This window comes from Cricetulus griseus, chromosome 8, assembly GCF_003668045.3.
Source record: "Cricetulus griseus strain 17A/GY chromosome 8, alternate assembly CriGri-PICRH-1.0, whole genome shotgun sequence".
Lineage (NCBI taxonomy): Eukaryota > Metazoa > Chordata > Mammalia > Rodentia > Cricetidae > Cricetulus > Cricetulus griseus.
This window is the reverse complement of record NC_048601.1, coordinates 36,028,170-36,055,236: the sequence shown is the minus strand read 5'-3', so window position 1 is coordinate 36,055,236 and position 27,067 is coordinate 36,028,170. Positions and strand designations below refer to the sequence as shown.

At 45.1% G+C, this 27,067-nt stretch overlaps 1 protein-coding gene across 12 annotated transcripts in view; it reads left to right on the top strand.

The window, feature by feature from the left end:
• Positions 1 to 27,067, top strand: part of Itpr1 (inositol 1,4,5-trisphosphate receptor type 1) — a 342,412-nt gene that overhangs the window by 231,791 nt on the left and 83,554 nt on the right. The gene's annotated exons all lie outside the window — the stretch shown is intronic.

The following is a 27,067-nucleotide window of genomic DNA, read 5'->3' as shown; positions in this document are numbered from 1 at the left end:
CTAAAAGTTGCTTGTGTGTTTATGAGACGTGTCTCTCCATGAATCCCAGGCTGACCTGGAAGTCACTATGTAGACACCTGGCCTTGAACTTCTGGTGATCCTCCTCCCTCTGCCTCCTGGGTTCTGAGTCCTTTAACTATTTTTAAAATCCCATTCTGCCTGAGTTTTTCTTTCATTGTGAGCTTACTGAATAAGGCTTTCTTTGGATGTATGCACCTATGAACATGTACACACACATACATACATACACACACACACACACACACACACACACACACACACTTTGATCCAAACTTTGTTCAGATTAATCCATGTAATAGAAGGTTTGCCCATATTTCTATATTTGACCTCACATACTCTTGGCCTTACATTTAAATTGAGAGCTTGTTCTATTGAAGTCTCAGCTCTTCTTGCATCAGAAAAGGGTGTTTCTTCCTGAGGATAAATGTGGCCTGGGCCAGGACTCTTGATGTAGCAAACACAGCATGGGTTAGACTTTAGCCTCTGCTCATTCTTCCAGCCTGGAACCCTGTGCCTTGCATAACCCACTGCAGGAGCCCTTCATTCTGCCCTTCATTCCCTACTGGACCCAGCACACACTTTGAAGTTCCTTATTATGCACAGAGATTTGTGGCAATGAGTTACTCACCCGTGCTGGTGGCAAAGTCTACTGTTTGTCTGAGTCATCACATGTGCACATGAGTCATATCATATTGAGACTTATCTGGGCATAAGAAAATAGCAGTCTCAATATGATAAGGCCATGTAGAATATAGCAGTCCTTCCCCTTGATGGGACGTACTTCTCCTCACTGCTATATTCACAGTATCAGGTTCCTGTGTTGGGATGGTAGCAATGCTAAAATAAAATGTTCCTTGTCTTGGATCTCCTATGACCAGATAAGTTGATCTAAATACCCACTTGGCCAGGCAAGGGTTCTACCATGTTGCTGGAGTTTCTTGTCCTGCCTTTCCCACTTGAGCCCCAAGTAAACACACTGATGCTATATCAATTATTAAACTGTTGGCTCATGGCTAGGGCTTCTTATTGGCTAGCTCTGTATTAATTATTAACCCATTTCTATAAACCTATGCATTTCTACATGACCTTATTTTACCAGAGAATGCCTGGTGTATCCTAGCCTCCTGGTCTCTTCATGGTCTCTCTCTACATACCTTTTTCAGAATTCTCCTCATCTCCTAGTCCCTCCTATCTTCCTGCCTTTATTGGCCAAATAGTGTTTTATTCATCAGTCAATAAGAGAAACATATATACAGAAGGACATCTCCCATCACTGCCAACTGAGCTGCATACCACGCTACCTCCCAATGTTTTTTAAAAAGCTTTACTAGTTGAAGAAATCTAAGAATATCTGAGGTCATTCTCAAAAAAAAAAGTAATGTCTAACAAGGATGCAGAAGATATATACATCCACACACATGTTAAGACATACACATCTTGACACACATGCCAAGAACAGAACTTATGGATGCTCAGTAAAAAGGAGTTGTGCTATGAAAACCACTTGTTGACAGTGAAAAGAGATATCTATATCTAGATAGATAGATAGATAGATAGATAGATAGATAGATAGATAGATAGATAGATAGATAAAAGAGTTAAGGAGTTTGTGAAAAGTTTTCTGGTGACCTGTGTTTTGAAGAATGGGTAGAGAACTGCAAGATAAAAACTAAATGTGGGGCTTAAAACTTTGGCACACTGAGGGTGACAAAGCCCTGAGGGATATAAACAAGGGCTGGTTCTTTAAGACTGAAGAACACTGTGCAGGTGAGGTAGAAGGCCTGGATGAGAGTTGGGATTTACATGAGAAGCAATGTAGTCCTCTAAGGAGCCTCAAGATTGTCATATAGGGATCTAAATCAGCAGAGGACAAATAAACTGAAGAAAAAGACATTCAGTAATTAAAAATTAATTTGCTGTCTGGGCATTGTGGTGTACACCTTTAATTCCAACACTTGGGAGGCAAAGGCAGGCAGATCTCTGTGAGTTCAAGGCCGCCTGGTCTACAGAGTGAGTTCCAGGACAGCCAGGGCTATATATAGACAGAGACCCTTGTTGCACAAATTCTAATTGGTATTAATGATAAAAACCCAGAGTCAGAAAAGCAGAACGGCCAGCCACTAGAGAGTTCTTACCTCCACCAATGCTAAGACCTGTCTTCAGACTGCTTAGACTGCACTGCTCTTCAGACTGCATCCTCAAACTGACTGCCTCAGACAGCATCCTCAAACTGCTTCAGACTGACTGCTTCTCAAGCTGCCCTGAGGTCCTGTCTCCTCCCACCTTATATTCCTCTCTTGGCCCAGCCATATCCAAACCTCCCTAGTGCTGGGATTAAAGGCATGTCACTACTCCAAGTGCTGGGATCACCTCTGTGTGAGCTCTGTTTCTCTTTTATACTGGACCAATTTTGTGTGACCCACGGTAGCCTTGAACTAACAGAGATCCATCTGCCTCTGTCTCCTGAGTGCTGGGAATAAAGGTGTGTGCCACCACTGCCTGGCCTTTATGACTAACTTGTATGGCTAGCTATCACTCTGATCTTCAGGCAAGCTGTATTTGTTATATCATAAACAAAAATATCACTATGGACCCTGTCTCAAAAACAACAACAAATTTGCTATAATGCCGGGATGTGGGAAGTGGATGCAGAAGGATGGTAAATTCAAGGCCAACTTCTCCTACATAGCAAGTTTAAGGCCATGAGACCCTGTTTCGGTAAAAAAAAACAGGTGCTAATGTATCTCAGTGGTAAAGCATTTAACTCACATGCACAAAGCCCCAGGTTCAGTCCTCATCACTGAGGGAGAAAAAAAGAACACAAATTTGCAAAGTAGCAAATATGTATAATTTACAAGTTTAGTATCCTAATGCACAGCACAAGGACTGATATAGGTAATGAAATTGCAATGTGTATCAGATCTATGAAAAATCAGATTGTATCTGCTCTTGCCACAGAAACAAAAATAAATGTGTATGTAAGGCCATGGTTGGATGGGTGGATGTGCTTCACTGGAGTAAGTTATGTACTGTTTATACAGACCTCACAAATATCATGCTGTATACCTTAAATATGCATGATGAAATTTGTTTATTTTAAAGGTTAAATAGCAGTGATTTAGAGCCAAGGTAGTAAGCACTGTACCCCTCTTGATGACTCTGATAATGATAGTACTAGTTTGGGAGAGGATTTCTAGGGGGGACAAGGGAGCCCTTTGAGCGACAGAAAAACACTCTGTATCTTTATCTAGGTGACAGTTACATGGTTGTGTGCATGCTTACACACTGAGCCATACACTTAAACTGCATGTATTTCACTAAGAGATGAAAGAAAAGAGGGGGTTGCAGGTAAGAGAGAGTCTAAGCCTTGTTGTGACCCTGATGCAAGAGTAAGAGAGAGTCTAAGCCTTGTTGTGACCCTGATGCAAGAGAGAAGAGGGTTAGACTACCGTGGGTGAAACGGATACCATCTGCTGAGGCCAGGCATGGACTCGGAGGCACTTGAGTCCAAGCTGGCTAATTGGCTGTGTGTAGGAGGTGGGAGGGCAGAAGTCTCTGCTGTCTCTAGAGGCTTCCTGTTCTAGGGATGAGTAGATGCTCTGAGCCACCACTGGTGAGGAAATAAAGCAAGCACAGGGCGGCTTGCAGGGCTGAGGCTGCCAGCTTCAAGGCTCACTGCTGAGGTGGAATCTGGGGTTCTGGCAAGATGCCCCGTTTTTTCACAGCATACCCCTGACGGTGATGGCAAGGCAGACAGAAGCTGCTTTTCCTTCCAGTTCTTTATCTTGTGCAGTAATTATGAATATTAGTTCCATGTTTTCACACACTCATGACTCACACGCTTTGGCTGAAGATGAGATGCTGCAACAGAGTCCTGGTCAGCCACTCTCGGGGTAGAACCACTTTCTCGCTCCCTCTCCAGGGATCCAGGACTTTGATGAGTGAAGGGCTGGGCTGTGGGTAACCAGTAGGCTTTTTGCCATTATGCAAGGACTTAGCCTTCAGGCGCCCATTTATGGTCCCTCTGCCCCACCCCCTTCTCTAGGGGCCCAGTCTGATGCACTACATGGTATCGGGCCTATGGTTCCAGAAATTCTTCTTCTAGTATGGACTTGACTTGGGAGATCCCCCTTTGCCCCAAACTTTTCTTTTCTCTGGAGAAAATGATGTAGAACTAGGGTCATATCTGGGACCAGCTGAGGACAGGAACCCTAAAGCCCCAGGGAGGGTGATTCAGAGTTTGGTCTTGCTGTAAAGAAACTGGTTCAAAGTAGTAAATGCCCAGCTGGGAGGCGAGTCTGCCTTTGGTTAAGACTGAAGTGACGGCTATTAATGATTGCTAAAATAAACGCTGAGAGCCATGGAAGACAGGGTCACCCTAACTGGAACTCACTGCCCATTACCACTTCCTGTTCTGTGTGATGCAAAAGGATGGGACTCTGTGGTCAGGTGGCTTTCCTAGCATTGTTTGTGCTAGTGGCAGACTGTAGGAAGGATGGAGGGAAGCAGGCTGACCTGTGTGCTTTAGACTCACATATGGTCTGTCTGGAGAGGGTTGACAGCCCTTACATTTAAGGTGCTGTGACACCTCCCTAAGGGTCTCCTACCTGCATTACATAAGATTCATAATGAAAGCAGCTTTCAAATCCAGGATCATGTGAGGTTCGAAAATCTGTCCTCCAGCCCCTGTTCCCCTGTCAGTCAAGTTTAAGAAACAGACAGGGATGTCTGGGTCCCTTGCAGCTTTAAATCAAGACTTTTTTTCTCTTCTATTTTTTTTTAAACAGTATTAGTTATTTCCCCCAGGCAGTCCATTTCTGGAGTCATCTTCAAGTTGTGAAAATAATTATTGAAAGTAATAGCGATAAGCCAAAACAGCCATAGTACATCCATGCAGCAGGAACTCCGCAATGAAAATGGGCAAAGCTAGTGATGAATGAGTAACCTGGGAACACACATGGAGACTGAGTAAAAGAAGTCAGTGCACAGACAGTGACACGCTCTAAGTTTTTTTCATGTGATTCTTTGGAAGGACAAGGCTAGTAATGGAGAACAGATCCGTCCTAATTAGTCAGGAATGACAGGAGAATTTGGTCAAGTGTAGGGACTATTTGGGTTGTGGAAGCATTATTTGTTCTGCTTTTGTGGAGAGTCACAAAGTTTTATATGTGTGTGAATGAATGTCTATCCAACCAAATACCAAAAGAGTAAGTTTGGTATTGTATGACAATTTTTTTTTAAATTATGGGCCTAAGAGAAAGGGCTACAGCTAGTTAGCATCCAGTTTGGTGTTGACTGTAGTTTACTCTCTAGCATTCTCTTTCATTGACAATATCTCAGGTAAGACTCCCCATTCCAGCCTGGAGGTGGTGGCATATGCCTTTAATCCCAATACTTGGGAGACAAGGGCAGGCGGATCTCTGTGAATTCAAGGCCTGCCTGATCTACAAAATGAGCTCCAGGACAGCCAGGGTTGTACAGAGAAACCCTGTCTCGAGAAACAAAAACAAAACAAAACAAAACGACCCCCAGTTCCCCTTCGAGGTATGCACACATGAGCTATCCATACTGTAAGATGGGGGGAAAAAAAGAAAAAAAAAAAAAGCTCAAGGAAGTGGTGAGTCAGAGAGCTACAGGGCTAAGCCTCTCATGCCATCCATCTTTGCTATCTAGCACTGAGTAACCCCTTCAAATCCCAATAGCCATTTGATCCAAGTCACATGGTTCTGTGGACCAAGCCCACAGATGGCTCTTTCACTCCGTGTGGTCTTGGCTGGGGTGCACTCATCAGCAGAGCTTGGACGAGAGTCGTTACCATGACCACTTGTTTAGGCGATGGCAGTTGGTGGTTCTCAGCCAGAACTGGCCTATACTGGTTCTGCGTTTGTAGGGCTTCCTACAATGTGGTGGCTGGTTTCTTAGAGAAGTGCTCACTGCAACAGAAGTAGAAGCTGTCCCTCGCCTTTTCCCTCTAAGGTTTATTTTTATTTTTAAGTATGTGTGGAATTGTGTGAATCTGTGTGTGGGTCTGCGCATGTGTAAGCACAGTACCTGGGGGGTCCAGAAGATGGCACTGGACCCTCCAGCATGGTACTCACAGGCACTTGTAAGATTCCAGACTTGGGTCCTGGGATCCAGAATCTGCTCCTCTGGAATCAGGGAGAACTCTTAACCCCTGAGCCATTACTGTCGTTAGCATCCCTCTACCACCACCACCCTGCTGCCCACCCTTTGAAAGCCTGGGCTGAGAACTTGGAGGATGACATGTCTACCACATTTTCTCCATGAGCCAGCCCAGTTGCAAAAGGACTCAAGCTGCCACTGGGCGGAGAGCATATAGAGGAAAAGAGAGAGGGCATTGTCGGGGGCACCCTTGGGAACTAGTTCATTCTCACTCAATTATAATTGATTGTGCATCTCAGCATGTGTCAGTCAAAGCAATGAACTGGCAGGGGCAGGAAAGGGCAGCCCTCTAGTCTCTGGAATTGAATGTCGTCTTTCTTTGGAAGTGCAGTCCCTTCTTTGTAGAAAGTGCTGACACACATCTACTCCCTTTGGATGGAGTATGAAAATTCAATCCTGTCTTGAGGATCGGGTCACTAGGGACTGTAGCTCTCCAGAAATCCTGGATTTAATTGCCCAGACTGTCAAAGATTCAGTTAGTAGGAAACCAGAACGAATGACCAGGCAATACTTGCCAAGCACTCTTGTCCTGAAACACCCCCCAACCCACCCCACCCCACACCCGTCATTGACCTGTCGTCACTTGGATCCTTAAAAAGTGCTAGAAGCCAAGTTTAGACTATTTCCTAGTGTGGCCTAATGGACTTGGAGGAACCCTGTCCCCAAGGCTTCCAGAATCTTCTTTCCCTTCTGAGGCTTCTCTGATGGTGGTAATTCTCCTGCCTGGGACCTTCAAAGCAGCTCTGTTTACAGGAAGGTGGGAATGGTACCACAGCCCTAGGGCTCTCTGGATGGGTGACACACTTGTCAGGCAGTGGGAGACCAGGCTTATCTTGAAGAACACTTCCTGCTGCTTTGTCCCCCACTCCAGTGCCAGCCCCCAGAAGAAATATTTCCTTTCTGCTTGATGTTTTGTCGCAAGTGGGAAACTATAAAATAAGCATTTGCTTATGAATTAATTTCTGGCACACACAGCACTCAGTAAGCCTCATGGCGCTGTATATCCGTCCTTCAAGTCCTTGCCAACTTCTGTGTTCCTTCCTCTTAAGATGTTCCCACCAGCACCCGGGGGAAGTTCCCTTTGCTTCCTCTTCCCTGCAGAGGACAGGGGTTGTCCTTACCTGGAATGTGGAGGAGGAAAGCCTGTCTGTGAACATATATGGCTTTTTTTAACTTTAAAGTTAATACAGATGTTTGGGGAGCTATGTGCTAACCTGACTATTGAGCACGCCATAGCAAACTAAGGGGATGAATTTTTTTTTTCCTCTTGGAATATTTTCTTCCAATTGCAGAAGCCTGGTGATTTTCATGCATCAAGTGGCTGCCCACGGCTATTCCTCTGCCAAGGTCTAGGTTACAGACACACCCAAAGAGAGTTTTTCCTTCTGCACGTACGCAGCTAGAGATGGAAAATGTGAGATGCAGTCAGTCCAGAAACTGGGCTGTGAGTCTATCTGAGAAGAGAGAGTTCCTTAATTCATGGGGCCTTTCCCCCACCACACTCATGCTTTTGGAGTTTGGGTTAAGAAATGAGTCCCAGCCATACCCAGCTTGGGTATGACATCACATCAGTTCCCTGCTGATCACTACCAAGCACAGAATGGAAGGAACACATTACTTTGGCTGCCTTTGACCCCCACATCTCAAGGAGATGCAGGTAGAGAGGGTGTTTGATTGTCTGGCACCAAACGGAAGGCCAGCTTGTGAGGAGATCAGCTTCAGTTTGACAGGGCAGTCACCCTGAGGAGGAGGAAAAGATTGGTATGTGAGGGAGTTATGTAAATGGGTGTTGTTTTTGGCAGGAAGTTAGAAATGAGTCACTTTCAAGTGGTGTTTTCTAACCTCAGGTTTTATCCATGTGGGAAAGAAGTGAGCTAGCCCAAAGTCTGGGACAGTTCTCCCCAGCATGTAGGGACTCGGGGTTGTTGGCATTAAGAACTGATAAAAGCAGTCTGACATCTCCAGGAGACACCCCCGTCCTTGGGGCAGTGCCTGCCAGTCAAAACTGAAAGGTCTGAACAGTGAGGCATCCCACACTTGCCAGAAAAACACATCTAGGAGCCATCCCCTAGTCCTGGCCCTCCTTGGAAAATTGATGATAAATGCTCAGAGATTAGGGAGAGAGCCTTGAAATGGAGCCCTGCCATATGAAGGGCTTTGGCCTCTGGGGTGGGACATTAGAATCTGAGCTTTGCCCTTACCAGCCTTGAGTAACTTTGAATTTGAAACTCAGTTTCTCTCCTGTAATGGGGGTTAGAAAACAAAGTCCATTGTGGAACTCTCCAGAAGACTAAACAAAGACCAAGAGGAGAAAGTGCTTGGCCCAAGGGATGCCCATTCTTCAGACATGCAGCAAAGCCCTTAGCTTTTCTCTGCCTGGTTACCCACCTGGAGAGCAAGCTGGTGACAGGTGCTGCCTCTCAGGGCACCTGTTGAGTCATAGAAAGTGCCTTGTGTAGCACTCAGCTCCTATAAAGCTCTTGAGCTGTGTGGATATTTGTTTTTATTGATTCATGCAGTTTCTTGTCATGTAAAGACAGACTTTATTTATTGGCATTTCTGTCAAAAAATTCCTCTGGTTTTTTGTTTGTTTGCTTTTGTGAAGTGGTTTGTCACCCAGAAAGGCCTGTGGAATGTTCTGTTTTCTCTTATTGTCACACTGAGTCTACTTAAACCTTTCTGGATTAATCATCTGTTTGATTTTGGACATCCAGAAACTTAGGAAATGTGGTCACCTTCTGTGGTCACTTCTTACATTGGTAGCCATGTCGGATGAAGTAGAAGGGCAACCCCGTCAATTGTTCCCAGTGCAGTGTGCTCATGGCTTAGCCTGCCCTCTTCCCTGCCTCCGATGCTTTGACATGTGAGTGTTTCATCTTCCCATCCTTCTCCAGGATCCTAGGGTGTCATCGAGCAAAGGTCCTTTGAATTATTGTTCTAAATCCAGGTCTCGTACAAAGTCATAATTCACAAGTAGGGGCTGGAGAGATGGCTCAGTGGATAAATGTGCTGCTGGACAGGTATGAGAACCCGAGTTGTCATGCGCATGCTCACACATGTGCCTGTTAGCCTCGCTAGCACTGTGAGGGGCAGAAGTAGGAGTTTCTCTGAGGCTTGATGATCAACAGCCTTGTTCTAGGCTTAATGAGAGACTGTCAAAGGACTAAAGTAGAGATTGATAGAAAAGGATACTTAATGTCCTTCTCTGGCTTCCATATGTGTACAAAACACACATATGTGTTTAATGTTAGGCACATCAAACTGAGTTAACTTCCTGGCCAAGAAAAGTGTCAACTCTCAGAGTTCTGTCCTGGTTGTTGGTGAGTCTGCCCAAGGGACAATCTTTGGCAGTGCGTGGGACTAAAAGCACTCCATTTTGCAGTTCAGGACAAGACGCTGCTGTAGGAATCACAGCTTCATTCATCCGAGACTGACAATTGTGTTATCGAAAGAAGCACTGTTTATGGGCAGGCCCAGGGAACAGTCCTTCTAGAAAAAAAAAAAAATGGAGACCTAATATTCTTTCCTTAGTGGTAAAGTCCACACTAGAGACAGAAATGGACTTTTATGTATATCAGTTCTTCTGGCCGATTGGGGAGAAAGGACAAAGAGCAGAGTTCTAATCCCCTTCTCTCCTGTAAAACCTATAGTCAGGAATGGGTTCCAAGAGCAGATATCCCAGGAGTGCTCAGATTTTGCAGTCTCTACAAGAATAAATGGTGGGAATAGGAAGGTCCTGGAGAGATGGCTCAGTGGTTAAGCGCACTACCTCCTCTTCCAGAGGCTGGTTTGGTTCCCTGCACCCACATGACGGTTACCAACCATCTGTGACTCCAGTTCCAGATGATCTGACATCCTCCTCTGGTCTCTGTGGTCACTGCACACATGTGGTGCACAAACAAACAAGAAGGCAAAACATCTATACACATAAAATAAAAATGAGGCTAAAAAGGGTATCAGAGAATTCTTCAATCATGCATAAGGTGACCCACTGTCTCATTTCACTTCCTAAACTCACAGTGCTTCCCGACTTTTCTCCTTGCTGTCTTCCTTCACTCCTAAGTCAGTAACCTCTCTGCACTTGTCCCTGTGACTCCCAAATAGAAAATACAAGCTGACATCCTTACGATGGTAAGCAAAGACCCAAGGGCCACATCTAACCAACTTCTCGTATTTGTATAAAGTTTTATTGGTACAAAGCTGTCCTTCAGTATTCTCCATGGCTTCTTTCACTCACGGGGATGGAGCTGAGCAGTTGGAATAAAGACTATGTCCCTTAGCACCTACAATGTTTACCATGTTGTGTTTCAGAAAATCGTTTGCCAACCCTTAGGCTTGCTTGGTGGTTATTACTGAATAATAAGCCACAGAAAGGAGATGTCCCTGTTCCAGAACTGGCAATTGCATGTTTAGGCAATATTCATCAGATGAACAGTATCCTAAGTCCTAAGATATTGTTACCACTTAGTCAGAAAACAGTAGGGAATTCAGGGTAATGAGAATTTCTCTGTCCATATGTCCATCCATCCAACCATCCTACCTTCCTTTCTTCTTTTTGGAAATGGGGTCAAGTTGGTTTTATTTTTAGAAAACTGATTCCTCCCTGGAGTCAATATCCCCTTTTCCTTTAGTACATTTCTCTACCCCTGCTAACTGCCTTTTATCCTAGATCCAGAAGGCAGGGTAAAGCAGTCATCCTCAGGGAATTGTCCATGTGGCTGAGATTCTACACACCTGAGATTCCAGGCTTGTGGTCTGTGGGCCCTCTATGACCACCCAACCCAAAGGCATCCCATTTTTAAGGTTAGTCACTTCCTTGTGGCCTCATGGTCTGCTATTTCTGTGCTCCTCATAAAGGTTTCCCTGAGGAAAAAACAGGGATTCCTTAAGGCGCATAGTTACCTTTAAAATACCTGAACTGTTGGGACCTTGTCTCCCATCTGTCTCCTCCTTCTACATACTTCCTTCATGATCTCATTCATTCCCGAGGCTTTCCCAGCCAGCATTTATGCCAGCAGCTCCCAAAGATGTAGCTCTTGGTCCCATCTCTTTACTGATTTATATATCCCTGTTCAAATCCCTTTAGGGCATCTTTACCTCAGTTAACTCAAAGCTAACTTGACTCTAATCAGGATGCTGTCTGCTCTATATGTCGAGACTTTGACCATGAGTCTCTACCATCCACCTAAGCTAGAATCCTAGAAGTTGTTAATTACCTTTCTTTCTTACTATTGGACATGAATTAATTCTTACCCATTTTGCCAGCATTCACTTACAACTTCCCCAGGGCCAGGGAGTTGGAATTCCAGAGTAAATAATATGTTCAGAGTAGCTAGGGTTGGAGTGGGACTATAAAATGAGCCTGAGTCTTTGGAGCTCATTCTCCATCACCTTGGTATACACCACACCTGTCTTGGCTGCATGAGACCCAAGTTTGGTACTTATCCCATTTGGCAGTAGGGCAGCCCTTCCACAGATATTCTGCATCTCCTAATAGTATTGTCAGTGCCACCGCCAAAAGAAGCCTGGCCATCCTTTTCCCTGTCTTCAAAGCCTCCCATGGAGGACAGACTCCATTGCCATGCTGATGAAGTCTGTGAATGCCCTATAAGACAAGGCAATGCCTGGGTTCCGTCTTCTCTTTCCCATACACTGTCCTGCCCGGCACCTGCATGCTGGCCAACTGGTTTGGGCCGTATACTGAAATGCCTTTGCTCTGTGTGGGACATGCCCACTTTCCCTTAGCCCAGAAGGCTTCCCAAACCCTGACTGAAATAGCTTCTGGTCTGAAATCTTTTTCTTGATCCACTGAAGCAGAGGCAGTGGTCTCTACTTCTGTTCAGTGCCTTCCTTGGAATAGAAGTGTTGACCACCTCAACTGGAGTTCGGTGAAGACCCAAGGGAACCATGGCCCAAGCAAGCTTCCTGTTCCACCCAGTGCCCTAGAGAAGCTTCTGCATATGATGGATGAAACAATGCTCAGCCTGTGTGAGATGAGTCAGGGTTCATGATCCCACTCTGTAGGTCTTTCCTAGGAACTTGGTGAAACCATATGTGGAGGGACTCAGCTCAGCATGGGGCCTGACACATAGTTCTTGCTAATGAGTAGTAGCTTTTGACTTTAGGGTTGTACTTCTTCCATCGTCTCCCACTCACCGGAGTTTAATCCTCTGGTCAAGAATCCATCTGATTGCCCAGCATGCTCACCACAGTTCGTATTCAGGAAACACTCCCTGAGGAAAGAGATGCTCTGGCCCTGATCCTCCATGCCACTGTGTTATTTTAACCATCTTACCTTTCTCATTGCCAAAGTCAGGAGAGCTTGTTCATGGTTATTGACATCTTACTGGAGTTCTTTCTTTAAGAATAAGAAGGAATTAGGTTTATCTGAGCCCAAAGGAAATAAATACATAAAGTCAATGGAGAAATAGCTCATGGACTTACGTCTTCCGTTTTTCTTATTAGTGACTACATACTGAAATAAAGAGTGCCAGAAGCCAGGAACCCAGCTAAGGGCCCTCTCTGCCTGGGCTCACTCTTGCTTCATTTGACAGTCCTGCATGAAAGGTGCTGCAGTGACCCCCTTTTTGCTGAAGAGGAAACAGGGTTCAAGGCACTCAGAATGACAGACTAGCTGGTGGTTGCATAGATATTGTTTCCTGGCAGGAGTCTTAGTTTTGGTCTCTGCACAGTGCTGCGAAGCCTCCACCAACTTTGCCTAATGGGCCCATGCCCCCTCTGGGGACCTTATATCTTTTTTGTAAGACAAGTGATATCTGAGCCTTCATTTGGGTTGTGGGCTCTCTTTGGACAATGCTGCCCTTCTAGAACCTCAAAAGATAGCTTGTGTGGTTGGTAGTTTCATTCCATTGATCAACTTGGCCATAGATGACAGGGAAAGAAGCCATGAAAGGTTTACCCTTCAACTTGGGCATCACTCACTTGCCAGATAAAACTTGTCCTTATTAAATGCTTCCTCCCCTCCAGCAAGTTTCAGGTTCTTGGATCCATGAAAACTGGTGACAAGAAGAGTCTCCTTTGAGACTTCCCCTCCATGACATGGAAGGAAGTACGTTTAATACATTTAATTAAGAAAAGTTAGGTTTGATTATCAATGATAAGTTTTCTTCCCCTTGCATCTAAATAGCATAGGCTCACTGGCATATGTGAGGCTTATCAGAGCTCAGCTTTCGCTCATTTTGCAACCAAGTTTAATGGGCTTGGTTTTCCCCTATATCCAAAGCTTTGCTGGCTGAAGAACATTCTTGTTAGGGGCAATGACAAGAAAGGGAAGGGACTTCTTAAGTATCCCTTCATTAAGTATCTACCCTAACTATGCTGGGTTACACGAATTGGCTGCAGTCACAGATGAGGAAACTGAGACCCAACAAAGCCAGTCTTTTTTCACAGTCTCCAACTGTCAGAACCAAAATCTGAATGCAAGCCTTCCTCCCTCAAAACTCTCTCACCTACATTCCATATGACACAGTCTCTCAGTCACACAGGCAGGAAGTTCGTCAGCACACTATTCATTCTGACAGCGACCATGCTAGATAGCAGCGTCTGTTTTATCTTTGGAGGTGAGAGAAGGCCAGAATTCTTGTTTGATATGAGAAGCAAGCACTCGCTGCCTTAGTTGTAAAGGTTGACTTATGAACCCATACAGGGAAGCACATTCGTTGTCATATTGTTGGATAAGCTTTTCTTTGGTTTGTGTTTGTGTTCTCATTGTGCATAGCCTTGTCTGGTCAGAGGTGATTGTATCCAGCCATATAAAAAGCTCTTGTTCAGTCATTACATTTCTTGGTGTTTTCTGGACTTCATCTTGAGAGAGAAGGATTGCTAGGATAGACCTCAGCTGGGTGTTGCAAACCCCTTCCACTATTCCCAGTTTGGCATGTATGTGTGAGGTTTATGCCTGTCTTATATTTACAAGAGGAAGTATCCCGTTTAATTTTATTTTCACACTAAAACTGAAGTGTTAAGAGAACATAGTGTTTTAACACTCTCTTGGTTATCAGCTGCAGCGCGGAGGTTGCATATTGTCACATACAGTTTTCTGAGTACATTTCTACATTTGTTACCTGGCAACGTCGCTGCGTCGGCACACGAAGATGTGTCTGTTTCTGCCAGTTCCTCACTCTCTGTACTGTAGAAGGGAGAATGCCTGCTTCTCTGCAGAGATGGAGAAGGCACAGAGCTAATGTAATGGTCTTAGAGAAAGTCTGACTGCCTGTGCACTTTAACGACACCACCAAACCAGAGGTCTTGTCTTGGCAACAGCTGCCTTGAATCTTGTCTCTCTCTCCACCTGGGTTAGGTGAGGGGTTTGTACTCAGTCACCATGAATCCTTGTCGCTGATCTTTGATCTTCTTAAAGTAAAAGCAAACAACAGCCACCTCATGTCCTAGTCATTATATGAGTCATCTGGATCATTTTAATATTGTAATGAAGATATCCTTAATTGCTTTCATTTGATCCCCAGCCTCCTGCCTGATTTAAATGTTACAGTTTTGACTACCTGTGACTTCTGATGATGAAGGAAATCCCATAGTACAATGAGAGCCACAGCATCGCTTGCTGAAGGTCAGCCGCTGAGCTGTTTATAGCCCAGCAGAGTGTTTTTGCTTGCCAGAACCTGCAACTGAAAACACTCGTATAGAATTGGAGCACTAAAGCGGGGCCTTATGTGCTCTGGGGTCATCCCAACCCACCCCTCATTTGGCTAATGCCTACCTGTCTGACCTTTGAAAACATAGCAGTTAGAACCCTTGTATTGTGGGTTTAAAATTCTCCCTGGTGTACTTGTACATTCTAAGATTCAGGAAAAGCTTCCTGAGACCAAGGGCATTCTATTCTCCAGCACCTGTAATATCATCTTGAAGAATGCTTGCTAAGGAAAGGTTCCCATGGTAACCATTTTTGAAACAGTCTGATGGCATCAACAGGTTAAACAAGAAGTCTTCTGGCTTAGGGGCATCCTATAAGCACAGCTCCTTAGAAGGAAGCCTAGGAAAGTCTGTGCCTGAGCCCAGCATGCAGCCACTGGAGGGTCTGGCCAGGATGGGTCACATTTTAGGACCTGTTGGTTTTTACAATGCAAGGCTTGTGTTGTATCATTTTGTTCATAGAGAGGTCTTCGTACTCTATTGGATTCTTATTGTCTTGCCTGTTAAGGAAAAGAAAGACAGACAGACAGCTGCCTGTGTCTGGAAGGCAGTTAGAACCCAGCACTTAGCTGGTCTCAAATACTCAGCTCCTTGCAAAAAGCCCAAGGAGCCACTTTTGTGAGGCTTGCTGTGAGTGTTACGTTTACTTCCAGTTTTTTCAGTTTCTATCAGGAAAGTTTCCAAGAGGAAGTCACAAGATTCTTCACCTGTCTTTTTTTTGTTGCTTTGTTTGTTTGGTTTTGAATATCCAAAGTGTACTTGACCCCAAGGATTCCTAGCTTGGGCTGGATGAGTCCGTTTAACTTTGGAAGTCTGTATCCTGCTGTTTAAACCTTAAGATGGTGCCTAACTATGTTAGAGCCCTCAACCAGCAGGCTGAGGCGAACTTTAAAGAAAAACCAGGTCATGCCGCATGTTTTTGGTGAGCATAGGAATCAACAAAGGGACGTTACATAACTTCTATTTATGTCCTCCTTGCTCACTATCTGCAGGCAGGCAAGAGTCGCAGAGCTGGGATTTAATGAGCTCTCTGGGTTTGCTCACCTTCCTGAGCTGGTAGGAACCAGCTTGCTCTCAAAATCAGGCTGTGGGTGGGCGGCCAGGGGTAGGTGGACCGCATTGTTGCCATGGTGTTTTTTAATTCCCCTGTCTCTCACAGATCCTGCTCTCCCCTTCCCTGACTCCCCAACCCCCCCCTTCTTTTCTTTTCTTTCTTTTTAGTCCATAAGCTTCCGTGTTTCTCACGCCCACTCATGATTTCTTGGAGCTGTCTGAGGAAACAGGAATATTTTCCCTCCCTTCCCCAAACACCCCCATTGTGTAGCTCCAGGGCCTCAGAAGAGTTTTTTCCTAAGGTGTTCTTTTCCCACCCTCCCTTGTCTATTTTCCCGTGATTTTTCATAACCACTCCCTCCATTGCAGGGGCTTATCCTCCCCTGTGGCTTGATAGAGGCTGGCTGGCTGGCTGCTGCTAGATTGCTCCGGAACCAGGTGGATTCCATTGCTTCTAACACAGCAGTTTGCCCCGAGGAGGGAGGTTGTTTGTGTTTCCCTACATCCTTGCCCTGAGCTGAATGACATCTGTCTCCTCTGGCCATATTATGAAATTGAATCCCATATAGTATAAAAGAGATTCATAGGAAAACAAGAGACTAGGTTTGTTCCACAATGATGGTTCTTAGATAATTTGAGTGACTCCTAGTGCCTGAAAGTTAACAAGTTGAAATTAATCTACATTAAAAACAAAAACAAAAAAAAAGAAAACTGTCTGGGGCTAGAGAGGTGGGGCACTGGATTTGATCTCCATGTCTGTCTGTCTGTCTCTCTCTCACACACACAAACGAACACATGGTGACTCTCTGACGTAGAGCAATGAGAATATATATGGCTGAGAACTCTACGGCTGCTGGGGAATGCTCCCTGCACCATGGCTTGAGGGAAGCCACCAGGTTTCTGTGCTGACTTTGTGTCAATCCCTACACACTCACAAGATCGGAAGCTTTTCACAAATACAGGAGAATAAGTTGGAATGGAGAACTCCATAGAAAAAAATTAAGTAGTTCCAGCAAAACAGGCTTAAGATTTTTTTTCTTTTTTTTTTTTTTTTTTTTTTTTTTAGTAAAAATTTAAAAAGTCAGACCCACCCCTGCCTTGCTTCCAAGTTGTGCAATCCTTAATAGAGGTAGCCTGTTTGAATAATCAAAGGCAGGCTGACTTCCCTTCGTTAACTGGAGCTGTAGACATCTGCATAAAACATCCCAGATTCCAGACTGACTAGGTAACTTTTTTTCCCTCTGAGTAACTGGAGGGACTTTCCCTTTGGAAACCTTCCAACAGAGTTAACTTGATGGTTGAGACATTTCTCTCCCTTTGCCTGGTGCTGAGGATGGAAGGAAGGGCCTTGTGCATAACAGGCAGGCGTTCTACCACTGAGCTTGTGCTGGGAGATAGCCAAGAGCTTGATCGCTGGTGGGGCTATTCGGTCACCTCACACCCGAGCCCGGAGCCCTCCAGTCAGAGAACCTCCTTGATGGTCACAGCTGGCTGCAGTTCTGTGCCTCAGCTCCCCCTTGCCGCTTTGGAACCTACTGAACCCTTGTATTTGCCGAGGTCCACTTAGATCCCCTCTGAAAGTGTGTTTATCGGTTTCCTATACCTGGGCTTTGAGCTTGCTTCATCAGTGTGGCTCAGACACTCAAGGCTGTGGTTCTGTAAAGCATATGAATTCCTCACTCCACTGTTCCAAGAACTCGAGACTGGGGGTAGGGGGCAGGGGGGGGGGGCATACTGCTATTGAAAGAGGATGTGTTGCAGTCTCCCTTAGCAGCCAGTGTTTGAGAAACGTGTTTTTATTAATGTTCTTGCAACATGAGCCCACAGACTGTTCAGCCCGGAGTTTGTAGCTGTCAAGCCTGGGGAGGGAGCCAGCTTCTAAGGCGGAAGGCCCACAAAGAACTGTCCTTCCTGCTCCCAAGCTAATGAATGATACAGGCAGCTGTGTCTCTGAGGCTGGATTGGTTAATGATTTACTGGGTAGATTAAAGATTCGAAACTAGACTGAACCCATCCCAGAGTTAGAAGCAAAAACCTGATACGTGCCACCACCACACCAGTAGCTTTCAGCTAGCCCAATGGAGTGTGACACTCTCCCCATTTAAGAGGACTTTGAGATTTCACATACCCGGAATTAAGCTGCTAGATACAAGCAACTTAAGGGTTTGGGGACTGTGCCTCCCTTAGGGTTGTTATTTATTCATTAATACAATAAATATTGAGTACTGGACAAAACACTTGTGCGAGTGGGGACAGGGCCGTGCCGGCCTTGACTTTAGTAGTATGCCATCCAGTGGGCTAGATGGATAGGAAAACAGCAAACATCTAGTGTATAGCAAAACTGGGAGAGTGAGACAAGGAAGCAAAGACAGTCCTTAGGATGGCAAGGGTGGGTGTGGAGGAGACCTTTATGCTGAGACCTTACAGATGGAATGGGGCGAGAGGAATTCTGGCCCAGGGCTTGGTATGTTGGAATTGCTGAGGTGGCCACCAGCATGGCAGGAACAGCATGCAGGATAGTCAGTAGCATGGAGTAACTGCTCAGCTATGGTAATACGCCTGTCATCAGGTGGGAGGCTGGATTAGGTGATCTCCATGCTCCCTGCCAGCCCCTACTCAGTGCTTCTAAAGGGCACCAAGTTGGCTTGGGTCAGTGACCTGCTTGGATACATACTACTGCTGCCAGGTGGCTGGAATATACTGAGCTCACAAAGATGAGCACCATGTAATTTCAACCTGACCACCTCCATCCGTTTGTACATGTCACTGACAGATGCTTTTCTGGTCGTAGTGACATTGCCTAAAGGGCCAACATAGTGAAATGCGCCTGCTGGGTTGGGAGATGTGATGGTCTCAAGAGTGTGTCTGAGAGTGAGTTTAGTTGGACAGGTGGTCCATGGATGACAGGTGACAGCCAGTTCTCTATCAACTGGTCATTGGTTTTTCTCTTTGGCATGAGAGGGTATATTTATTTTTCTTTGGATTTTATGGTTTAGTGGACTTGCCACAATCAGGTGTGTTGAGAGCAGTGAAGGGTAGAAGAGGGCTAGCAATGAACCTTGCCAGGTGCCCAGTACCACAGGGACTGTCACATGGATTTCCTATGTACTCCTCCCAATAGGCCTCTGAGGTTGGTTTTACTCTTTCTCTTTCCTCCTGAAGATGAGGAGGCTACAACTGGATTTGAACAAGTGACCTGTCCAGACCCATCTAGTTCCCAGACAATCCCTGTGCATAGGTGTCAATATAGGATGTGAAGCTCTTTCTCAGTCCCGGGGCTCTGCATACACACAGAAAATGTGTGAGCCAAGTAGTATTCCTGGTCCTGCTATAAATTTCAAAAAAAAAAAAAAAGATCCCCAGGAGCATAGGAGCTCTGAGCCAGGAAACCCTGGTCTAGATTAATGAATGGTATCTTCAGATACACAGAGCAGGTGCATGACCTCAAGGGTCTGTTCAAAAGATTGACTTCTTCTTTGGGCCTCTTTTGTAATATCTCAGATCACCACACCCATCCATACAGGAAAGAAGAGCTAGCCATGACCAGGACCTCAACCATGGGCCGTCCTCTTTCCAGGATGAAGACACCACACTCAGCCCCTCTGTAGTTGATGGAGAAATGCATTGCTTTATATTGACCTGCACTTGCACAAATGAGGGCAGTATCTTTTCATCCTGCCCAACTACACCCTTTGGCCATCTGCATGTTTCACTGTGGGACACCTTTGTGGCCTCAGGATGATACCTGATGAAGAAGCTCATTGTACAATAGGCTTGAGCGGGTGGGAGTTGGGGAGTGCATTTGTCTGGGTAAAAACTTTAATGTCCTAGCACGTGTCTTGTCTTTCCTTCCTTTCTTTGGTAGGCTCTCACCATGTAGCTTAGGCCTCCATCTCTCAAGTGATAGGATTTATAGGCCTGTGCCAACACACTTAGTTCAAAAAACATTCCTTGGTTTTTTCCAAGCACTTCTCACATGTTACTTTGGTGGTGTCATGATGCAGGTTGGAGGTCTGAGGAGACCTCCATGCTCTCCCCACTTGAGATCCCTCAGGAAATCCTTGGGCAAGCCAAGACGGGACTTGAGAGTTTCACACAAACAGCCAAAAGTGACTCTTCGAATCACTGCCCCAGAAGGTGCTTTGAGGCAGCCCCAGAGTCATGTCCCATATTGTTGGTCATTTTCTTCTTCTCTGTTTGAGAAGCTGCCCATGGGTTTAAATCCATGGGAGGCCTTAAATCCTTTGGACAGAACTCTTCCCAGAATCTAATGGAGATTTATAGTAATTAATAAAAGACCCTATTGCTGATTTTAAAACAAAGCTCCTACCCATGCAACAATGAACCAAAATATTTTCCTGCACTCATGAGAGATTAGCAAAGAGGCCCCACCATGGTTCCCTTCTACTTCAGCATGTAGTTTTTGGATGGCACTGACTTCATTGTTTTTATGGGCTGTACCTATTTCACATTCCATTGGTCATCTTTGTTTTTTCCAGGAGGCTTTAGTTTTCCTCTTCGTGTCTTTGGCCAGAAATCGCACCAGTGTGTCCCTGCAAAGATACTGACTTTTGGAATCCATAACAAGTTTCGGTAGTTAAATCTGGAGAGAGAAAAAATAGCTCAGAGGCACAGGGTTCTCCAAAGCAGTGGCTTTGTCTCTAAAATCCTTTTGAGTGACTCTTATATCTTACAGGGCAGTGATTGCTGTTGGCATACCTGTATAGTCAGTTGCTTTGAAAGACATTACATTCATTTTTTTATTTATGTGTAAACAAGTTTTCACTATATAGCCTAGGCTAATCTCTAATTATGTGACTTTTTTTTTTTCCTGCCTCAGTCTAGTGAATGCTGGCATTGCAGGATTGCAGTGTGCTACCATGCCTGCCCGGCCTAATTTTTTTAAGTGTACTTTGCTGGCTGAGATGGTCCTGATGAATATGTATGACACTATTCCTATTCTGATCTGCATGGTGAGCAGCATGCTATGCTGTTTAGATGGGGCAGAATCTCCCAGCAAGTGCTAGCTCCTGAGGGCACTGAAAGACAGGCGAAGGAGAGAGCAGTTCAGCTTTCTGCATCTCAGAACAGGGTGGACCTGGCTTCTGGTTAAAAGATGAATTATTTTACTTGGAAAACCATCATTAAAGGTCTGTTTTGGCCAGGCCCTCAAGACTAGTGAATCCAAGTAAGGGTATCCTTGTCTTTACCCCTTCCCTCAGGAATCAGAAGTCAGTGATGGGCCTCACCATGTCCTTTGTCCATTCTTGGCTGGCACAGTAATTGAAAATGGGTGGACATCTTTAAGCCATCAGAGGTGGCTCCACAGTTCAGATTTGGCAAAACCTTATTTCTGAAAAATGGTATTGATGTTGATGATTTTCTATACACTCTTGGTTTTATGTCTTAGCTCATTCAAGCCAGAAACAGTCTCAGAAAACTTAGTAAAGTAAGAGCTACAGGTATTTAGTTGAAACCTATGAAACATAGCAAAAAAAATGTGATTTTTGTTTGTTTGTTTGTTTGTTTTGAGACAGGCTTTACTATCCTGGAACTCTCTATGTAGACAAGGCTGTCCTAGAGCCTATAAATCTCTATCTCTAGCTCCTGAGTGCTGGGATTAAGGGCATATGCCACCATACCCAGTTTAAAACTTGATTGTTTATATTGGTTTTTAATAACTTACAAAGGGAAATATTCTCTTTTGATATAGCCATCTTGGAAACACTGGGGGAAAATTCATGTAAAAGTTTTAAGGGACTAGAGACATGGTTTAGGTTAAGGTTTAGCAAGCATACTATTCTTGCAGAGGAACCAAAGTTCAGTTCCCACAACCCATGTTAAGGACCTCACAACCACCTGTACCTCCAGCTCTCAGAGGCCCAACACTCTCTTCTCTCACCTACAGACAGACACACATGTATACATAATTAAAAATAAAATTTTTAAGAGAGAGAGACAGTCAGTCACTTAGGACTGACTAGGAAGGCAGGCCTGATATCAGACTTGTATTCTAACTTTGGAGGCATTGTAGTTTAAGAAGTGGAAGCTGCCGGGCATTGGTGGCTCATGCCTTTAATCCCAGCACTCTGGAGGCAGAGGCAGGCAGATCTCTGCGAGTTCGAGACCAGCCTGGTCTCCAGAGTGAGTGCTAGGATAGGCTTCAAAACTACACAGAGAAACCTTGTCTTGAAAAACAAAACAACAACAAAGTGGAAGCTAATGTGCTTAGCTGTGTGTCTACAGAAATCAGAATGGTTTCTATAGCTAGTAATAGTCTAGCTCTGATTTTACTTTTATTTCCTACATTGTGACAGTTACTGACAATTGCTGTTTACATGGTTTTGCTGTCACTTTGGAAGCTATCTTGAGCTACCAATACCATATGGGAATGTCACTTGGAATGTTACTTGGATGGGAGATTTTGATCCTCACATATTACCCACGGACTCACCTATCCTATATCCAAGTGCCTTCCCTTTGACACAGGTATTACTCTTCAATAATAATATGACCATTTACATTAGGCTTAATAGGAGTTAGGTACATTTTTCCCAGTTTTATAACTGCCACCCTGATGGACCCCCAGCCTCTATGTGATAAAAACCAGGCAAGTGGTACAATCTCATTTCTTCAGATAAAGAATCCTCAGGATTCCTAAATCCTAAAACCACAGGATTGGCTAGTGATGAGCCAAGGCCAAAATGTTAATTTCTGAGTTCCAGTTCTCAGGGCTGGTGTGCCTAATCAAGTGTAATTTTTTTTGCCTTGTGGTTTCTGATCTTTGACTTGTGATCATTATCCTTGGTTTCTAAGAAAAAGACTCTCAAGTCCTACAGCAGTTATTGTATGACAATGGTTTGCTGAGAGCCTCAAAGCCCCAGCCCTGGCAAACTCTCAAATGCCAGAAAGGGATTATTTAGGAGTCAGAGTTAACAAATGTACAAAGCATCCTTGTTCCCTGTGGAGGTACCATCATTGGGTGATTCTTCACCATGAGAGTGGTCTATCTTTATGTCCCTCACAGAGTTGATGAATAGTGGTGAGAAAGTTTACAAAAAGCTGACAGACTCTTGTTCAACAGAGATAAGTTTAACAAAGCAGTGGTTGAAGGCTAGAGTGTCAGAAGCATGCCAGGCTAAGTGTGGGGGCACCAAGCACTAGTTGAAAGAACCAGCATGTTATATAACTTCTTGGAAGCTCTGTTTCTTCTTCTGTAGATATAATAATGGCACCTGCTTATGTGGTAGATGAGAATGAATGGAGATAGTGTGTATCACATACTTGGGCAATGCTTGGCAAATTGGCTTCCTTCCATTACTGTTGACTCCTATATAATTTATAGGAAGGATCTCAGTCAATCACAGGTGCGTAGCCATTGGGGAAGGCAGAAATTCAGTTAGGCTACCCCTCAAGCCCCAGAGCTAGTGTTAAGAGTAAAGCAAAGAATCAAGGGAGACTCTTCATCAACTCTTGGAAACACCACTGTTGGCTCACTGCTCAGTCAACATTTTTCAAATTCTCGGACTTGGCCCAATGATTTAATTCATTCTGCAGCAGATAAGTGAACCATGAGTATACATCGTCATGGCTGTATCAGTCAGGGTCATGTCTTGTGAAGCAGTAAAGTAGAAAAAAAAAATCTCCCTTTCTGGGTTTTCTCAGTGTCCAGTTTGTGTGTTTCTAGAAAGTGGCACGACAAGATGCTAATGGTTTCTTTGGAGAAGGAGCAAAGTCTCACCACGCCCCCGGCCCTGGGCTGCTCCAGTGAGGAGACACTGTGGATCACAGACATCTCCCCTTCCTGCCATCATCTATCCTCTAGTGGAGATAGATGCCCATGAAGGGGCTCCTCCAAACTGAGCAGCCCAGTGCCTGGGCAGGCACAAGAGGATAGCTCCCTTTTCAGGGAGCACCATCACAGTAGTGGAATCCAAAAGCCACGGTTTTTCTGTTCTGAGCTCTGGAGCCTCCTTTCTGATGAGGAAGAGCTCTGTCTCCCCAATTCCCCCCCCCCACACACACACACACATTCACTTATTTTCCTGGCTATGTGTCCAGGTTATAGGAAAAGGCCTCTATCTCCTATGATAGTTTTCTCTAAGACCTCAGGCCCATGGTTTAATTAGGGCTGTCACCTCTTCTACTTAAAAGACGTTTCCACCACACTACAGCTACCTTTCTGCTTTCTGCAAGGCACTTCCACTCTCTGCTGGACCCTAACCTCAGGGTCACCTAACCTCAGGCACCTCTTGTCATAACATAAGTCAAGCTACATTTCTTAGTAAGATCTCCGTGGAGGTAGCAGGTGGCCAACAGACTAATTAAGCAACATTTTTATTTTCAAGATGGATCAGAATAGCAGGTAAATGTAATATTCTTTTGATCTGAGACCTGTCTCATTCAGTTCATTGGCACCTCTCACACTCAGCCCAAGATGGGGAAACTGTCATCCACAAGATGTCCAGTGATCATAGAGTAAGAACATCCACTAGGACTCTGTAAGCACAAGAGTGGTCCTGAAGAACTAAACTGAGCAATGTCTTAGTTTGGCCTCTAATGCTGTGATAAATGTCATGACCAAAAGCAACATTGGGAGGGAAGGGTTTATTTCATCTTACACTTCCATGTGTCAGTCCTGTCACTGAGGGAAGTCGGGGCAGGAACCTGGTGGCAGGAACTGAAGCAGAAGCCATGGAGTAACATTTCTTACTGGCTTGCATTGTTTGCTTTCTTATATACCCAGCCAGGGATGGCACCACCCACGGTGGGGTAGGCCCTCCTACATCAAACATCAATCAAGAAAATGCCCCAGAGGTTTGCATCCAAGTCTCAGCTGAGTTTCCCTCTTTGAGTTTCCCTCAGCTGAGCGTCCCTAAAGTTGACAAGAAACTAACCAGCATAAGCAGTAAGGAGATTGGGGTCTTCTTGTGACCTTTACAAAATTCTTTTCCTGTGTGAGCCTCAGTTTCCACATTTGTGTAATGTGAAGGGGGTAGCTCAATGGGCATTTTGTAAATGTTTTTCTTCCAAGAGGGTGTTTGGGTGGTTCTGATACCATCTCAAAGGGATCCTTTATGCCTACCTGTCTTATATAAGGTGTCTTTTCAAGAGATAATGTTTGGGGAGGAGAGAAAGCAGGATTGTTATGCTGACAAGACACTGGATCCTGCTGGTTTCTCCCAGCTCCGATCTGTGTTCCCTTCCCCTTTGTTTTGTTTTGAACCGTGGCTAAAAATGGCTGTCCTCATCCTCATCCCCACCCCCACCCCACACCACTGCCTGGAGATGGCTGGGGCCTGCAGCCACTTCCTCACCCTTCTCCTGACCCCACTTCCTTCCCTCAAGCATGTCATGGGCAAGCCTGCCATACCTCAGCTTGGCAGTGAGTGTCTGCCCCTGAACAAGCCCTGTTTCCTCTGCTTTTCAAGCCTCTGCTCATGTCTGCCCACCAAGGCCATTTTCCTGTTGGGCAAGAGGTAGAGAATTTTCTGTGGCTCTGCCACAAGCCTCTGACCTCCCGTGACCCTAGTGCTGCGATGTGTGCAGTGTGCTGGGTTGATGAACGATGCTATCTATCTTGGCGATCTCTTCAGATGCTGATGAGACAGCATCTCTGAAAAGGGTTTTGGCATCCAGTGTGATCAGGAGATAACAGAAGGGTGAGGACAGGTCATTGAGGGGTAGGCAGATGCCGTTCCCTCGGGTGACCAAGGATGTTCTGAAAGTGGCCCCATCTGTATTCATTACCAAAGTTCCCTAGCATTCTGGGAACCAAAACAGGCTTGTCTCTTCAGTGTGGTGCAATTTTTAGCCACAGTAATATGTACAGATTTAAAGAGTGGAACTTGATTAGATTTGTAAATGTTTTTACACCTATTGTATGGTTACAGTAACAGATGACCACAAACCTAGAGGCTTTGGGTTACCAAATTCATTATCTAACAAGTTCAACATTAATTTTTTCTAGATTACAATCCAGGTGCCAGCAAGGCCGTATTCCCAGATACAGGCTCCAGGGACACTCCCCTTACTGGCTGTTTGCAGCTTCTACAAGGTGGTTATGCTCTTAGCTAGGCTACCAGCCTCCTCCTTTAAATACAACAGCAGGAGTTGACTCCTCATGTCATTGCTCTCCCCCTATCTCCTGGCCTCCTTCCTCCAATGGTGATGTACCCTTGTGACGACAGCGGGGGGGGGGGGGGGGGGGCTGTAGTGATCCAGGATTGTCTCATTGTTGAAGTTTGGTTAGCTGTCAATCATTCTGTCTGCCACATTAATTCCTAGTGGAAGGTACAGGCACATTGACGGGATTCAGTGATGAGGATGTGGATGTCTTCAAGAAGCCCCTTGTTTGTCACAACATCTGTGCAGCTGCCACTCTCATCAAGATGGTTCCTTCACTCCGGAGCATTATCTTATCCCCCTTTATAGTACTTCCCATCACTACCCACAGAGATAACTGCCATTTTGATTTTGGTTGCCATCTAGTGTTTCTTGCCCTGGGCTAGATTTGTATCAAAGGGTTCCCTGACACCGGCCAGGTGGTATGGAGGGAAAGATTCAGAAAAAGTAAAGTCTCTGTGTGACAGTTCTTGGCCTGGGGGAAGAGGCAATTCACTGAAAAAGGTGCAGGGAAGAAATTGGACATGAGACAAAGTAGGGCTGAGTCTTTGGGAGCTGTGTATCTGTTTGCTCTGGTCCTCAGCCCCACGTGGTGTGACAAGCCATACCTTCTCTCTCTCCTTAGCACCATAGACAGGTTACCTCAGAAAAAAGGTTTAATGAGGTGAGCAGACCTGTGAGATGTGAGAAGGGCCCAGTCTCTTAATGTCTACATCTTACCAGGGAGAAGACACACAACCTGGCTGACTCTGCCAGGTTGTCCCAGAGTGGTTCCATATCTGTCCTCTCCACATGCTGCACCTCACTGTGCTGTAGAAAGCTCCACTTCTTCACTCTCTCTGCCCTCAGCATTCACTTCTCTTCTTACAGAAGATGCTACCACTTCCTTTGAGAGACCGGAAGTCATCTTCAAACTGTCTTTGTGTAACTTGGTCTTTCTGAGAGCCTGAGCCTGGACTCCATTATGCCCTAAACCACTCCCCCTGGGTGTCCTGGTGAGGTCACTCTCTTCCTA